At 32.1% G+C, this 16,326-nt stretch overlaps 1 protein-coding gene across 2 annotated transcripts in view; it reads right to left on the bottom strand.

Moving 5' to 3' along the window:
• Window positions 1-16,326, bottom strand: part of tn (tripartite motif containing protein thin) — a 162,095-nt gene that overhangs the window by 122,460 nt on the left and 23,309 nt on the right. For both annotated transcript variants that reach the window (XM_076396230.1, XM_076396233.1), the window contains exon 2: window positions 13,269-13,373. The gene's annotated coding sequence lies outside the window, so the exon portion shown is untranslated. The remainder of the gene's footprint in view (window positions 1-13,268; window positions 13,374-16,326) is intronic.

Genomic DNA, 16,326 nt, shown 5'->3' on the forward strand with positions numbered 1-16,326 from the left:
ATGTTACATCGATCTGAAGAAGTGATAATCAGTGGCATGGTGGATATGGCAGAACTATTGGAATTACAAGAGTAAATCTTTCACAACGTTTGTAAGTTTAGGCCAAACATTGTCATGCAAAATTATTACTTGGCTTCTGCTGTTCTTTATTGCTGATTTTCAAATTTTTTGCAATAATACGTTATCTAATCTCTTCTATTGAAGTATGATATATCTGCAGTAACGGTTTTAGAGGCTTTTATTTTACTACACCTTGCTGATCGTCCCATATACATAACCAAGACATTATGGTCATAACTATTCTGCTTCGGTATCAATGAGGATAGCTATTCTAAACTAACTAATGACTTTTGCACTTGGATTCATCATAGCAGTATCCACTTTTCATCATCGGTCACTATAGGCGACAGATAATTGTTCTATTCAATTCGTCAATTCATTCATCTAACGCTAAGCTGTTTGAAAGTACACTGAAAGCCTTATTTAATTTTTCGTTCATTTATACTGGAAATTCGTTATCTTTCTACTTGTTTGGTAGTTCAGGTCTTTTTTTGGTAATGACATTTTCAAATCGTTGAAACTAAAATTGACCATTGGAATATTAACAGCGTCAAAAGTATTACATAACAACAGTAATGATTGCAATTTATGTATACATCTGAATACACTGAATAACTGTATAATTGATATATAATATATGTCGGTCATAGTATAACAAATTATTATATGTTATAGTATATAAATAATTTTTCATAAATATAATACAGTGACACTTTATTAAAGAAACCCTGAAAAGATGATTGTAGAAAGTCGCCAAAAACAAGGTGTTCCAATTAAATAAATGGCATCTAGTCGTATTTCAGCGTCTTCCTTCCATCTACCGTGGAACACTTGAAACCGAGCACTTTCCGATAATGTGTTTAGGTGTCGCCACTATATTTCCTGCTTGTTTTTTCCCGGTAGATATTTATATTCATGCAATTCAGCAAAGCGGAATATAAAACCGACTTCAAGATTTAATTATAGCTATGGGTTTAGAAATAGCCATCAGTTCCTATCTCTCTGATCCAGGGGCGTGCTTAATAAGATTCGTAAAGCACTCGTATTTTATTGGAATAATATAAAATGTAATAGAAAATGTTACATTAACTGTAGTTTTCCTATGTTTCGGGTATACATTCGTTGGTTGCTTATATTTTGATTAGCGATGTCTATTGGCTATATGGTGAAGTAAAATTATTAAACAACCTAATCTAGGGTAATAAATTCGATTGTTTTGAAGTTTCCCTACATAAAATGACGGTTTTCTATTTAGTCTTACGTATTGAGTTATTCAGACGCTAATCTTGGAACACCAAATTGTATTTTAGGCATTCATTGCTTTAGTAAATTGATATGAAGAAATCTTTTGCTGAACCAAATACTTATGGCGATGATATTCGATTGCGGGGCGAGAATAGATGATATATTATATGTCGAGGGTATGATTCCTAATTGTCCGTTATAGTTTCAACGACATAAAAGAGGTTATATTGATATCAAGAGCAAAGAATGATCTGGACGATCAAAATCTCCGAAATCAATGAATTTAGAATGGACCAAAATTCAGCGTAAATTTTCAAATAATAACAGGTCAATTGAAAAGTCCCCAGCCTACCATAGTAAAACAAATTTTTTTGACAAAATTATTTTTTTTTATTCAACATATTCCCTTTCAAGAGTGATACATTGATTATAGCAACCCTTCAACTTTTCGATACCATTTTTTAATACGATTTGTCCTTTGCTTTAACATAGGCCTCAGTTTCGGCGATCATTTCTTCATTCGACGAAAATTTCTTTCCAGCGAGCATTTTTTTGAGATTTGAGAACAGGAAATAGTCGCTCGGGGCCAGATCTAGGGAATTCGAGGAAGAAAATCGAAGCCCAATTCATGGATTATTGCCATCGTTTTCACTGACTTGTGACACGGTGCATTGTCTTGGTGAAGCAACACTTTCTTTTTCTTCAAATGCGGCCGTTTTTCGGCGATTTCGTCTTTCAAACGGTTCAATAGCCATATGTAATAGTAGTAGGAGTAGGTTCATCCTGTGCAGTCCACTCGGATAACTTTCGATTGGGCTTCGGAGTAAAATAATGGAGCCATGTTTCATTCGTTGTCACATATCACAAAAACTCGGATTTATTACGCTTGATGACCTTCAAACACTACTCCGAATCATCAACTTATCGTTGTTTTCGCTCAAAACTAAGCTCGCCCGCTATCCACTTTGCACAGCCAAATATTCGTGAATAATATGATGTACATGTTCAGTTGATTTCTTTAGAGTATCTGATATTTCATTCAATTTCAATTTATGGTCATTCAAAATCATTTTGTCGATTTTTTAAATGTTTTCGTCGGTAGCAACCTTTTTTTGGCGTTCACTGCGTTTATCGTCTTCGGTGCTCATTTCACCAGGTCTAAACTTACTATACCAATCCTTGATGGTTGATTTTCCTGGGGTAGTGTCCGGAAACTTTTTCAAGCCAAGTTTTTGCCTCAACTGCATTTTTTCCATTCAAAGAGCAATATTCTATCAATACGCGAAATTCCTTTTTATCCAATTTATTCACAATAACAAAAGTTGCTTCACTATAATTCACAAACTAATGATCCGAGAGCCGTCAAATTTATACACGCATCTTTTGAGGGCTAGGGCTAACTAAAGAACGTACGATTTTAATTCTAGTAGCGCCATCTATGTGTCAGGCTGTTGACTTTTTGATTGACCTGTTTCTGTTTCCAGACGCTTACATGCAATGGGCAGGTTCTAGAAGGATCTAGATCATGATCATTAATGTTTGTTCTACATATGGTGTAGTACATTATGAGCTGTTAAAACTGAATGGAACTGTTGCTGCAGATATCTACCGATTTTAGTTGAATACATTGAGCGACGTAATAGCACAAAAACTACTAGCATTTGCGGGTAACAGAGGCAAAATCATTTTCTTGCATGACAGTTCTCGGTTATACGTTGCAAGAGTTGTATACTGTTACTGTTGTTAAAAAATGTACTGTTACAGTCGGAATGAAATGGTCGCTCAGCGTACTTACCGGATATAACATCTTCTAATTATTACTTGTTTAAATTGTTTTACTTTACTGTCAATTAAGTGAAAATAACAAAAAATCTAGAATATTTAGATTTTTGTGATCCATTAACTCTATAACAATAGTAATTAAATTATTGTGTTATTCTTAGTGTGTGGACAACATCATTGGTTTAAAAATATAGAAAAGCAAAGGTATGTGCGAAATATAAGGTTAAAATAGCCAAACAGAAATTCTATTTATAGTGGGAATATTAGCTGCCAATTGTGTAACAAAACATTTTCAACGGCATCAAATAGAAATCAACCTATGTCAAAATTTCCTCCCGAAATATCTAAATATCTGCAGATTCCAAAATGACAACATAAAGTAAAAGACAGAATAATTATTGGTTTTTAGATAAAAGTAATACTAAAGTTATATCTAATATAGTATATATAATCAGCATATTTAGTTAAATTGACATATTTCGTCTCGTACCATCCCTAAGGTGCCTAAATATTGGCCATAAAATAATTTTGAATAATTTACGTACGACTGGGTAGTAAAAGACACACGGTACTTCAGATCCATGATGAAATCAAACAATTCTTGAAACAAATGATCACTGGCCATGAACTAAGGATCATATTTGATATTAATTATCGTAAAAGAAATTGTTTGCCGCGAGCTGTTTAAACCTGATCAAGTTATCAACTCAAGTCACTAATTCTACTGAATTGTCATTAAGCAAAACTACTAAAATTGGTCAATAGGAAAAATAGTGTCTTCATCCTGAAAACGCTAGACCATACACATATACAAAATGTCTATTTAATGTCTCGGCAAAACTAGAACAGATTGGCTGGGGCATTTATTATATCCACCGTATAGTGAGGATATTGTCATCTATCTGACTACTATTTGTTCGGATCTCTGCAAAAGTGTCTCAATTGTGTAAAGATATCTTTAAAAGAAGCTTAAGAAAAATATAAGTTATTTTTTCCTCTTTTCTATAGCTGGGTTAGTTTTACCATATAGGGTTTCCTTGTTGGGCCATCTATTTTGTTACAATAAAACTTCGTAATAAAAAAAGGAACATGTCAACGTTTAATCCTAATGTTATGCTATTTGTACTGTATTTTTTAATGAGGACGATATATGTTAAATGAAGCAAATCTGCTGCACAAGCGTTCTGTTATCTTTCGATTTGCAACCAGATTAAGCGATAGGTAAAGGCTTATCTTTTTTCAACGCCGCTGGTTTTACCTAGCTATTTCTCTACATTGTTTAACGGCATCCGAATCCGTTTTGTTTTCAGGTAGGCAATTTATTTTCTCGGTGGGAGCAAATGAAATCGCGTTTGAAAAGATAAACGGTCCTTTTGTCGGCAGGATCCATTTTAACTCACTGTACTCTCTATGGTCTTATATAAAACACATCAAACTTGTTCTAACTTTTTGATATTTATGTTTCGGAGTTACAATTATTGGATTAATATTTCTTCTTTAAGTACAACAAATCTAATATAGGAAAAGCTGCAGATCTAATGAACTTTTATGCAGTTTTAGGTCCAAGTTATTTGGTTGGAAATTTTTTTTTCAGGGCAGGCGAAGTAAAACTAGAGATTGCTGAAAATTTATTTTAAAAGATTTGGTAAGTTTTTGTTTGAATTTACATTTATATGTATAAAAAATATTAAAAATGCAAATGAATGAGTACCAACTGAAAAATATTTGTTGATATATTTTTATAAAATATATTACAAATAATTTTGGGGAAAAATATAATAATGTTTATTATTTCATGTTTTCTTAGAGCAAATGTATAAATGGTAATCCATCGTATCCATCGAGTATCGTCCAACAGGAAGGGGTCCATATATGATATTACTGGATAGCCGCCACTTTTTTTTAATTTTTCATGCAACTATCAACTTTAATTTCCTCTTCGAACATCGAACTAATTTAAAGACTTATTATACTCAGAATATTTTCTAGACCCTTATTTTTTATTTTGATATATCTTAAGACGATGCCGTTTATTGTTAAAATGTTTTTCAATTTTGTAATAAGCTAATATTTTTGTAAAATATATCTCTAGTTCAAAGCTGAATACGGCACTGGCATTGTTAAATATTTTATTAATAATAAACAGGGAATTTTAGTCTAAATTCTAGATTTTATTTATAGACCGGAATAAGTTTACTATTTTATTTATAATTTCTTATATAAGACATCTTATTCGATAAAATAATCAAGAGGAATAGATGTTTTTTAGAGGAAAAAACAAACATATGTTTTAATTAGCTAAATATTTTCAAGCTTTCGCTATTTTAGTGTATAAACAGAACAGTAGAGCAGCTATTGTTAAAAATAATTAGTATTGGTCGTGGTCTATGTTTCTATTAAACTAGTTAATAAAGGAACAGAATAAAAATAACTAAAAATGTATATATAAAATTAGGTGTTCTATTTTGAGCGTTATTTAATGAGCACATTGCCTAGATCAGATCTAGTGCTATTAATTTTTAAAAAGTGTTGTTTCTCGTAAACATGACCTTTCACAACAATACTGTCAAACTGTCAGGCAGTTGTGCGGTATATTTTTCGAATGATAATAAATTAAGTAGAACAAAAAATATGAATATGGAGTAGTGATAAAAATATGTTTTGAAAAAAGAAAATATGTGGTGAAATAAGGTACTCGGTAGTGACCACAATATGTTGAAGGGATGAATTTAAACATAACTGTTTAAATTTTCTACCAATTGTATCAATTGACAGAAAATTACTCAAAGGAGATATTAAATAATTGGCGAAGGAGCACGATGAGAAGAGTATTCATAAGTTAGATAAAAAAGTCTTTAAAAAGTGATTGATGTTTGTTGCTGATAAATATTCTTTGCTTAGCTTCGCTGTTAATTCTTTATGATATAGTTGGTAACGCGGAGTTATATGGCTTGAGAATTATAAGAAAGACTAATTAATGCATTGAATACTGATATAGTACCTCTTATTTTATACCCAGTTAGAGTTCAAATACTTGTGATCAGTAACAGAAGAGAAAAATAAATTGCTGATGTAACAAGTCAAATTCGACAAGGTTATAGGAACTCTTCCTTCTCTAGAATGATGCGTTTTTATGAGAGGAAATATTACAATGAAGAATAAAAGCCTAAAACCTTTAAGCTTAAATTTTACATGCTGATCTCTGAGCATGATATTCGATTATAACATATAGCCATATTGTTTTGAACACCTAATTGAATGATTAATAATTTGTTTTTATTTTATATTGAGTACGGCTAATTTCGTTTTGGCATGCAATATTTAGCACTTTTTACATTCTAGATGGAACTATAGCACCATTAAATTTCAAGGCTGGTGGATCGTTTGGTTTCTTGTTAGTAAAATTAATAGGAACATATTTTCGGTGATTTGTTTTAATTTTATGTTGTTTTTAATTGTTTGGTCTAGTCTATTAGCTTATCGCTAACTGCCTGTGGTCTCTTTACGGATGCTTCTTGGGTTTAGCCCACAGTTATCTTAATCTTAATTCCCTCGAGTTTTGGTATGTCAGTGGGAAAAAGCAGATAGAGGATAAGACCCAAGACACTACCATTACTTGGAGATATATGGTGTTAATATCTCCACATATTGTTTTGACAATATCTTTTTAATATACATATCAAGCACTGGTACCAAACTTTATCGAAGGCTTGTGCTACGTCTAGAATAACGGCAGAGCATATTTGTTTTTCTTCCAAAGAACCCTGAATGATATCGATTGTGCAATGGACCTGGTTGATGTTGTCCTGGAGATCTATTCCAAAACTTTGGCAATCAGTGATTTTGTTAGTAAGGGTACATGGTGTTTTCTTTATTATATTTATATTTATTATAGTTTCGCTAAAGTTATAATATTAATGAGTGCGTTCAACAGAAAACGATAGCTTTCGTAATTTATTGATTTCATGCAAAGCATGTATCACATGAGCTGAAAAGTCCCGGATTATGTGCTGGATAGATGGTGCTAATTTTATTATATTCACCATTTTTCAGCTTGTACTAACCTTCAAAAGAAAACTGTGAAAATTTCAGGATATTCTACTCATAGATTTATAATTTATTGTGCTAACAGTGACACAACTTTTGTTATTTTCTAGACAATGGATCCAATTTCTTGTTTTAATTAAAAAGTGTTACAAGGACTCCGTTGCATCAGAGATAAGAATGAAAGGTTGTTTTGCTGACTTCAAACGTGGTTCTAAGCTCACAGATGATGCAGAACGTGGAGGATATCCAAATGAGGTGGTAACACCATAAAACATTAAAAAAATCCACGAAATCGTTTTGAATGATAGAAAAGTAAAGTTACGTGAGTTGGATAATATCGTAAATATGTTAAAAGAACGTGTTGGTTTTATACCTCACTAGCGACCCGCCCCGGTTTCGCACGGGTGCAATGCTGATACTAAATTAAATACACTACAGAGAAAATATGAACGTTGTATATAAAAACATAGCGGCCCGCTCCGACTTTGCACGGGCATAAAATATATATGCCTATGTCACTCAATGAAAACATGATTAAAATCGATCCAGTATTTTTGGTTCATTCATTACTGCCCTTGGCCTGCACGCATTAAATTTGGAGTAAAACAATTCCTCTTCCCCTATACTTACTATGAAGATTTCCTGCTATCTTTGGAATATCTAAATTCATACAATTTTTATTACATTATACATTTTTAAACGCAAATTTTAAATTTGTAATATCTCCGAAAATATTTGTTTAATTTACATGCTGTAAGGAACCATATTGATCTATATTAATTGCACACTGTATTTAAGGTACTTAATTCGATAAGGATTAATGCCGTATTGCTTAAAATAGCTTCGTAAATAAGCCATTTTCTCACGTAAAAAGTAAACAATAAAAATGGTTAATGTGGGTTATCCCTAAAAGATAAACATATACCATCGCGGACTTTTTTGTAGACCTTTTTATGGTGTACAATACTGTAGTACATTAATTTGATCTAACTCGTAGGGTTAGGCAGCATTTTTGCTAATTGCTAAATAAGCCTAAAAAAATAGGTTAATTTAAGACATCACGTTAGAAACCTCTAAAATTAGCAATGTTGCCTTAGTATATTATGCATGTATTATACATATAAACCTTCCTCTTGAATCACTCTATCTATTGAAAAAAACCGCATCAAAATCCGTTGCGTAGTTTTAAAGATTTAAGCGCACATAAGGATATAGGGACAGAAAAGGCGACTTTGTTTTATACTATGTAGTGATGAGCACTTGATTATGAGAAAGCTTTGTTCAAAGTGGGTGACGCGTCTGATTGCTGTTGACCAAAAACAAGAACGTGTTGATGATTTTAAGTTGTGTTTAGCCATGTTTAAACGTAACAAACCGAAATTTTTTGGGGCAAAAGATAAATCATTCTATAAAGTGGTATTGAATTGTTAGAGCGGCGCTGGAATGATCGTGTGGCTCTTGACGTAGATTACGTTGACGAATAAAGCCAATTTTGAACAAAAAATGCGTTTTCTTTGTTGCTCCCCGGACTTTTGAGCCCATGCGTAATTTTGTCCAGCTCTAGACGATTTAAAACGAAATCAAAAAACCTGCAGGTTAAGAAAGTTATAAATTTTATCGACATATTTAGAGGATGAAAAGGAAGATCAACACACAAATGAGCGACGATGGGCTTACTTTATATCTTGCTGCAGCTTCATTCTAAAAGTAAACGTTCTCGAAAAATAGCAAGAGATGCAATTTTTATATTCTGTCTGTTTTAAAGGGTCAACATCTTTTTATTAATGTTATCAATACAGTGATAAAAAATATTAATAGTATCATGATAAATGTTGAGACGAATTTTTAAATGGGCAGAATAATGAAATCAATTGGATGGGAGACATATTTTCATGAGATTGTTGGTTACATGGTTCCTCACAACTAAAGTATGGTAAATTTCAACAGCTTCAAGCTGGAACTATTTTGAGCAACTAGGTTGTCAATCATCTTGAACCGTCTATCTGTCTCTGAATTATGATATGTAGAAGATTACGTAGAAGTGATATATTATAGTAGGTATGTGTTAGTAATGAAATCAAATTAATTTTACAGGGCCTAAAATAACACTAACATTAAGTATAAGTGACAAAAATGAGGATAACTTTTAAAAATTAGGTTTTATGTTTCGCCCAAAACGTTTTGAGGAAAAATCTGCTGGAAATTATTTGTTTGTTCCCGATAATTAATCATAGCAAAACGAAAGATGCCTCAGCTTTTGTTATTTCAAACCAGTAAGATTTTGTCTTTATTCATGGTTTAGTGTTTAAATGAAATTTTTACGTCAGGCTAAATATTCCTGCTTTATCATTAAGTCATCTGACTAATGACAAATTAGAGCGATAAGTTAGGGGGAATACGAAATTGCTTGTTTCGCGCTTAAAATGTTTCTCGGTTACTTTTTTCGATTGTTTTTAATTTGGGATATTTTTTATGCATATTTAACTCGATGAGACAAGAAGCTCTATAGTTAAACAATTAAAAAATGTACGAAGTGTCCTGGCGATCTGGGGTAATTCAATTAATTTTGATGTTTGTTATTTTATTGTTGATGTTCTCATCTGCGAAGTGCCTAGTAAATTTTAATGGTAGAACAGCCTAAAATTACTCAGCTTGTTCTTTCCTTTTGTTTCGTTATTCTAATCATAGAGCCCGGTATAATTTCAATTTTGTTTTCATTCTTATATTTGTTCATTTTAAGAGGCATGTCTGCTTTTTATGTTAACAACCACTAGAATTCCAGCAGCCAGACGAATTTTTATCATTGTTGTTATTGGAGTTGCCTATTATATTTCGGGATTGTGTTGAATACGTTTTGTTATGTTTTTTACGTTTTAATATTTTCGACGATTTACGTGTTCAGACCTTTTTATATACTCTACATAAATGTTTCAAATTTCAGTTATGTACACATAGTCAATAATATTGAAACAATGAACAACATTCTTATTGAGACTTCAATTGCAATTGGTTGTTTGTGGCTCGAATAATATTATTATATTTTTAAATATTTATTATTTTCTGAATATTGTTCTTCAAAGGTACCCATTGTTCTGTTAAGTTTTGTTAAGTCATTTCTACATACCCTTTCAATATTTGAAATGTAAAGTAGATGTATTTAACATATATATCTCTTATTTTTTGTTTTAAATCTTTTCATTGCTTAGCGTAGTGTCTAAATCACTATAGTTAGTGTTCATTCAACTCACTTGGTACTGACCTCGTATGAAGTCTACATCGCAAAAGAAATGAGCTTTTCTCAGTCTGATTACTGATGTTATTGGCATTGCTCTTTCTTGTCTGTTTGCAATGATATATATAATTTAAAAAGACACATGTTGTGTGTCGCTACTTTATGTATTTTTATAAAATTATTGTCGATATCGAAATTATGTCGATATAAGTAAACCTCGAGTATTATTACTCTGATCTGTCAGTTGAAATTTCTGAGTGACTTAACAGCTCCTAGTTTGATATTTTTAGAAATAGTATAATTAGTTTTACAATTTTTTTTTCATCCGCTGCTATATTAGGCCAGTTGGTTTCTTATGTAATAATGTTTATAATTGACTATTTTGGGCTTGCCATTGGCATTCAGTAACTTCATAGCGATTCATTGATAATAATGGTTCAGTAGAATCATCTTAATAATTTATTTCACTTTCTTATTAGGAATGCATAATCAGTTTATAGCAGTAGTAAAACGAACAGTAGCGTATCTGATTAAACGAAAGAAAATTACGTTTAAATTACAGATAATGTTTCACCTCTTACACAACATTAACAAAATTTATCCGAAGATTTTTGGCAAAAATGCTCCTATTCCATTCCGAAAATTGAGTATATTAACATATGTTGCCCTAACGTTACTGTCACTACCGGTACATATACCCTAAAATGGAGAACCACGCTGTTTTTTTGCATTTTTTTTGCAACGCACCTTGGCAAGCCCTTACATGACAAACAACAACAGGTAAAAAGAAACCATTAAAAATATCCAATTGTACAAATTTTTAACAATATAGATCGTGCCCAAATTACAATATGTTCCGATACATTTGCTTATATTCAAGAAAATTGTTTAGTTTTAAGTTTACGAAAACTGAAATGTTTTTCCATTTGAATAGTTTAGGTTTTTAATTTATTAGACCATTTAACGGATTTTTGTAATATTTCCGACATGGAAAAAGGCAACGAGCAAATATAAAACACCTGTATAGCAAAAAGAATGTCTCGTCGAGTGTTCTGGATAATGGGGGTTCTGGTACCAAGGCCAGAGGAGGCGTATCAGAATTTAAACCTGGTACCAAGAACCGTAGAATTTTAGAATATGCCTTAAGAATGTCCGTAACGCACCGTGAATCCGTGTCGTGAATCAGCGACAAAACACTATGTATCGACAACGATAATGAGAATTACTAAATAATTACCGATAAGTTGTATCAGAACTAAGAATTGGCTAAAGAAATGACTGAAGAATTCGCAACATAATTAGAATTAAAGTGTTACATAACCAAAACCAGATACAGTAAAATGTCAAGAATACGGAATAAACAAGAATAAGAACGATAATTAATTTAGAGCAAGAAGAATTGTCAAGAAAAACAAGATTTAATAAGAATTGAGGAAGAAGTATCAGGAATGGAAGTCAAAAATCAAGGGTATATCAGTGCGTATAATAATGATTTGGATAGACGATATATACCAAGATATAACCCAAGAAAACCCGTCTACATACAAAGTGGGTGACGAATATTGACCATATTGATATTGGCTCTATTCGAGACCTATACGAAATGTATAAGAACAGTAAGTACACAAACTATTTTATTGATATAAACATAATTTAATAAAATTGTTTTAGAGAAAATTGTCTGTCTGTAAAGTATGCATAAAGAATTAGGGACATGCAGCTTTTTGATAGATTTAAGACATGCTTTCATACACTCTTACAGGGCATAGGGTTTAAATGGTGTAATAATAACCCTCGGAGAGGTTTGATGGAACTTTCAGACATTGCCTTAAAAATAATTCACTTTTTAAAAGCATACAATAAGACCAAGGAAGATAAACTATTTGAATTTGTTTATCTTGATGAAACTTGAATATTTCAAAATAGTTCATTGTGGCACTCTTGGCAATACAGTAACAAAAAAAAGTGCAAAGACAACAAAAATTGATGGAAAAAGGTAAAAGTTACAATAGCGTTCGAGCAGGTTTGTTGGTCATTATATTTATTAATAATTAATTGTAGATATATTGCTGGTCGAGAAGGTTATTTCATTAAAAGCTGTTAGCGGATATGTGGAAGTAAGCATTGTCAACCATAACACCTTGGGTTTGGATGAACTCGATAAGACATACAGAGGAAGTAATTGGTAAAGGGTGGAATCTTGAATAAGTTTTAGATAGATTAAACATTAACAGTTTAGTGATTGAATTGGACAGTGAGTCGGAAAGTGAAAGTGACTGAAGTAAACTTTCAGAATATGTGGTGGTAATATATGATTTTAATAGTTCGGGATGTTGTTTTGGTAGCATTTTCTGTGGTTTATGAACAATGCCTTCATGCCAAACCTTATCGAAGGCTTGTGCTACATCTAAGAAAATAGCTGAGCATATTTTTGCCTTTCGTAAGCTTTTTCAATAACACCTGTTATTCTGTGGACCTGGTCAATTGTTGTATGCTTGTTAATAAACCCAAACTGGTGTGGTTTTTTCTCTCTATGATTGGAGAGAAGAAAACTCAGAGTTGATGCGGCAATATTGCAATGTTTCGACGTCACAAATATCCATGACACGGTACTAAAAAAACTATATATGTTGCGAACCATATAGCCATTAGTTATTTCCATACAACTCTTAATTTGGATCTGTATTAGGATTAGTACACATACACGCTCATGTTCACTAAAAAAGGGATAACCACGCAAGATTAGCTGTTTTTTTCGCACACACCTTGGCAAACCTTCCACGGCACACAGCAACAAAGGAACCCATCAAACAAAAAGAAAATCGTGTTTTTATTCGAAGCGGCCGAAATAATCTGGACATGATTCCAAGCCAAACAGAAAACCATTTTTAATTAAACTTACCGGATTATGGGGTATTCACTTCGTTTGGTTTATTATCACAGAGTTTATCCGAGGCCCCGTAGGGCTCTTACTATTAACTTTACCCTTTGCCGCTGCTCCCGCAACCTGAAAAGAACAATTTACTAAGATTACAATCATTTTTGCTCCAACGACCTTATTTGTGTTCAGCAGATCTCGATGTTAACGTTACATGACGTTAATTACCGGACTCGAAACGTTTACAGATGGCGTTGCCGTCGTAAATGTATTAGGCTCGTGGATTGTTTTACGTTCTATCGACAATAAAAAACACAGCCGAATGTTTATTGGTACCGGAACTTTTCCGGCTTTGATGTACGTGCTATTAACTCCATTTGTGTGTTTTTTTTTTATTTAATTTATAGGCTGTGCCATGTGCTTTTAAAAATTTAATTTTGATATTGTTACTATAGTCGACTAGTCCATAGTAAAAAAACTGGCGACTGAAAATAGTAATTAGTATTTCAGTTAAATGCAAACACTTCGAATATTTTTCTGTTCGTGTTAATGGATGGTGATGTACGAATTCCTTCCCGTACTTTTTTAAGAGAGGAAAGGACGGAGATGCCGTAAATGTATTAATCTCGTGGATTGTTTTACGTTCTATCGACAATAGAAAACACAGCCGAATGTTGATTGGTACCGGAATATTTCCGGCTTTGATGTACGTGCTATTAACTACATTTGTGTGTTTATATGCTTTAATTTATAGACTGTGCCATGTGCTTTTAAAAATTTAATTTTTATAAGGCTACTATAGTCGACTAGTCGATAGTAAAAAAAATTGGCGATTGAAAATAGTAATTACTATTTCAGTTAAATGCAAACACTTCGACTATTTTTTTATTCGTGTGAATGGATGGTGATATACTGATATACTTCATTTTAAATAATTTTAAATTGGCAAATGACAGTGTGAAAAAAAATGGAGTAATTGTCTAAATATATTAAATTATATTTTAATATTGGGAAAGTAACAATAACATAATTTTTTTTCTTTCTTTTTAATTTTTTAGTATTTTTTTTCAACAGTGCCATAAGTAGGACGGAGATGTCCATATTTCTTTTCGAACTCTCCTTGGAACAGAAGAGGAAAGAGAAAACTGCTGTAATTTACTAGCTTCAAAATAACAATTTTATATTGAAATATGTTAAATTATTTTTATATTTGGCTTGATTTAGTAATGACCACTAAATATTTGTATCGTAACTTCTCGATCAATCTTTATCAACTATTATTTACTATTTTATATCGTTAATAAGAAATATTTTATTACTAAAAATATTATTATTCGTTGAAACTTTAATGAAAAAAGTTTTAACATTTAAAAGGCTTGAACTAACATCGAGATACTTAGAAAATCGAAAAATTCAATCTAATGAAAATCCAATATTTGACAAAATATCATAAATTCAGTCAAAACTATTTTCTATTTATCAATTAAAATGTTGTTCTTTTTACTTTATTACGTTAATAAATGATCTTGAAAAGTAGAGTTAAAAATGCTACTATATTAATATAATAATAAATATAATTAATATAATATTTATATTAACTGGTTAATTGAAAAGTCCTTGTCCTAACACATATATACTGGAATTCAATCCATATGTTTTTGGCTAGCTATAAAACTCAAAAGATGCGTATATATAAGTTTGACAGCTGTCGAATCATTAGTTTGTGAATCATAGCATTTTGAGTGAAGCAACTTTTATTACTGTGAAAAAAATGGATAAAAAGAATTTCGCGTATTGATAAACTATCGCTTTTTGAAGGGAAAAAATACAGTTGAAGCAAAAATTTAGCTTGATGCCGAGTTTTCGGACACTGCCTCATGAAAATCAACCATCAAGGATTGGTATGCCAAGTTTAGACGTCGTGATATGAGCACCGAAGACGATGCCCAAAAGAGGTTATTACCGACGAAAACATTAAAAAATTAACACAAAATTATTATGAATGACCGTAAATTGAAACTTAATAAAATATCAGACGCTCTAAAGATATCAACTGAACGTGTACAGCCTATCATTCACGAATATTTGTGTATGAGGAAGCTCTGTGCAAAGTGGGTGCCGCACGAGCTTACTTTTGACCAAAAACAACGACGAGTTGATGATTCGGAGCAGTGTTTGAAGGTGATTAGACGTAATGAACCCGAGTTTTTGCATCGATATGTGACAATAGATGAAACATGGCTCCATCATTTCACTCCGAAGTTCAATCCACAGTCATCCGAGTGGACTTGTCGGCTGGTAAAGCTATGGCGCCTCTATTTTGGGATGCGCATTTTGGGATATTGGATCAACAGTATAAGGTGCAATAAGCAAGACGTACTATATTATACAGAGAGCTATCGACTTCAGTTGAACATATTGTTCTATGTCTATATATTTTGTATATTCAACCAAAATTAATATTGTTCTATGTCTATATATTTTGTATATTCAACCAAAATTAAAATGTAAAGTTACAGTGAGCATGAACTAACTATAAAAATATATTAGCTGTAGTTTAGAAAATTCAAAAGTGGTGATATCGATATGCTATAGAAAGAAAGTTTCAATAGACCAAAAAAGCTTGAAGAAGCAAAACTGCCAGAATTATTGGATGAAGACCCAATCCAAACTAAAAGGGAATTGGCAGAAGCATTAAATATGGCCCAATAAATAACTAGCGACCAATTTGGAGTTTTTGGAAAATCTAAATGATTGGAAGATGGCTACCACATCAATTAAATGACAGGAAAATGGAAAATCGAATGACCGTTTGTGAAATGCTGTTTCAAATAAATGATAGGAAGTCATTTCTGCATCGAATAGTGAGTGGTGATGAAATGAGTATTTAGTTTGAAAACCCAAAGTGCAAAAAATCATGGTTATCACCTAGAGAAGTCGGCCGATCGACTCCAAGGCCAAATGGTTTTGATCGCAAGACAATGCTCTTTGTTTGGTGGAACTAGAGTGGCATGGTGTATTATGAACTGTTTAAATCTGGCGAATTGGTTAACAGTCATCGCTACCGACAAAAATGGCCAAT

Source organism: Rhynchophorus ferrugineus, unplaced genomic scaffold (assembly GCF_030347505.1).
Source record: "Rhynchophorus ferrugineus isolate W39M unplaced genomic scaffold, kcgeb_rfMv2 rfM2, whole genome shotgun sequence".
NCBI classification, from domain to species: domain Eukaryota; kingdom Metazoa; phylum Arthropoda; class Insecta; order Coleoptera; family Curculionidae; genus Rhynchophorus; species Rhynchophorus ferrugineus.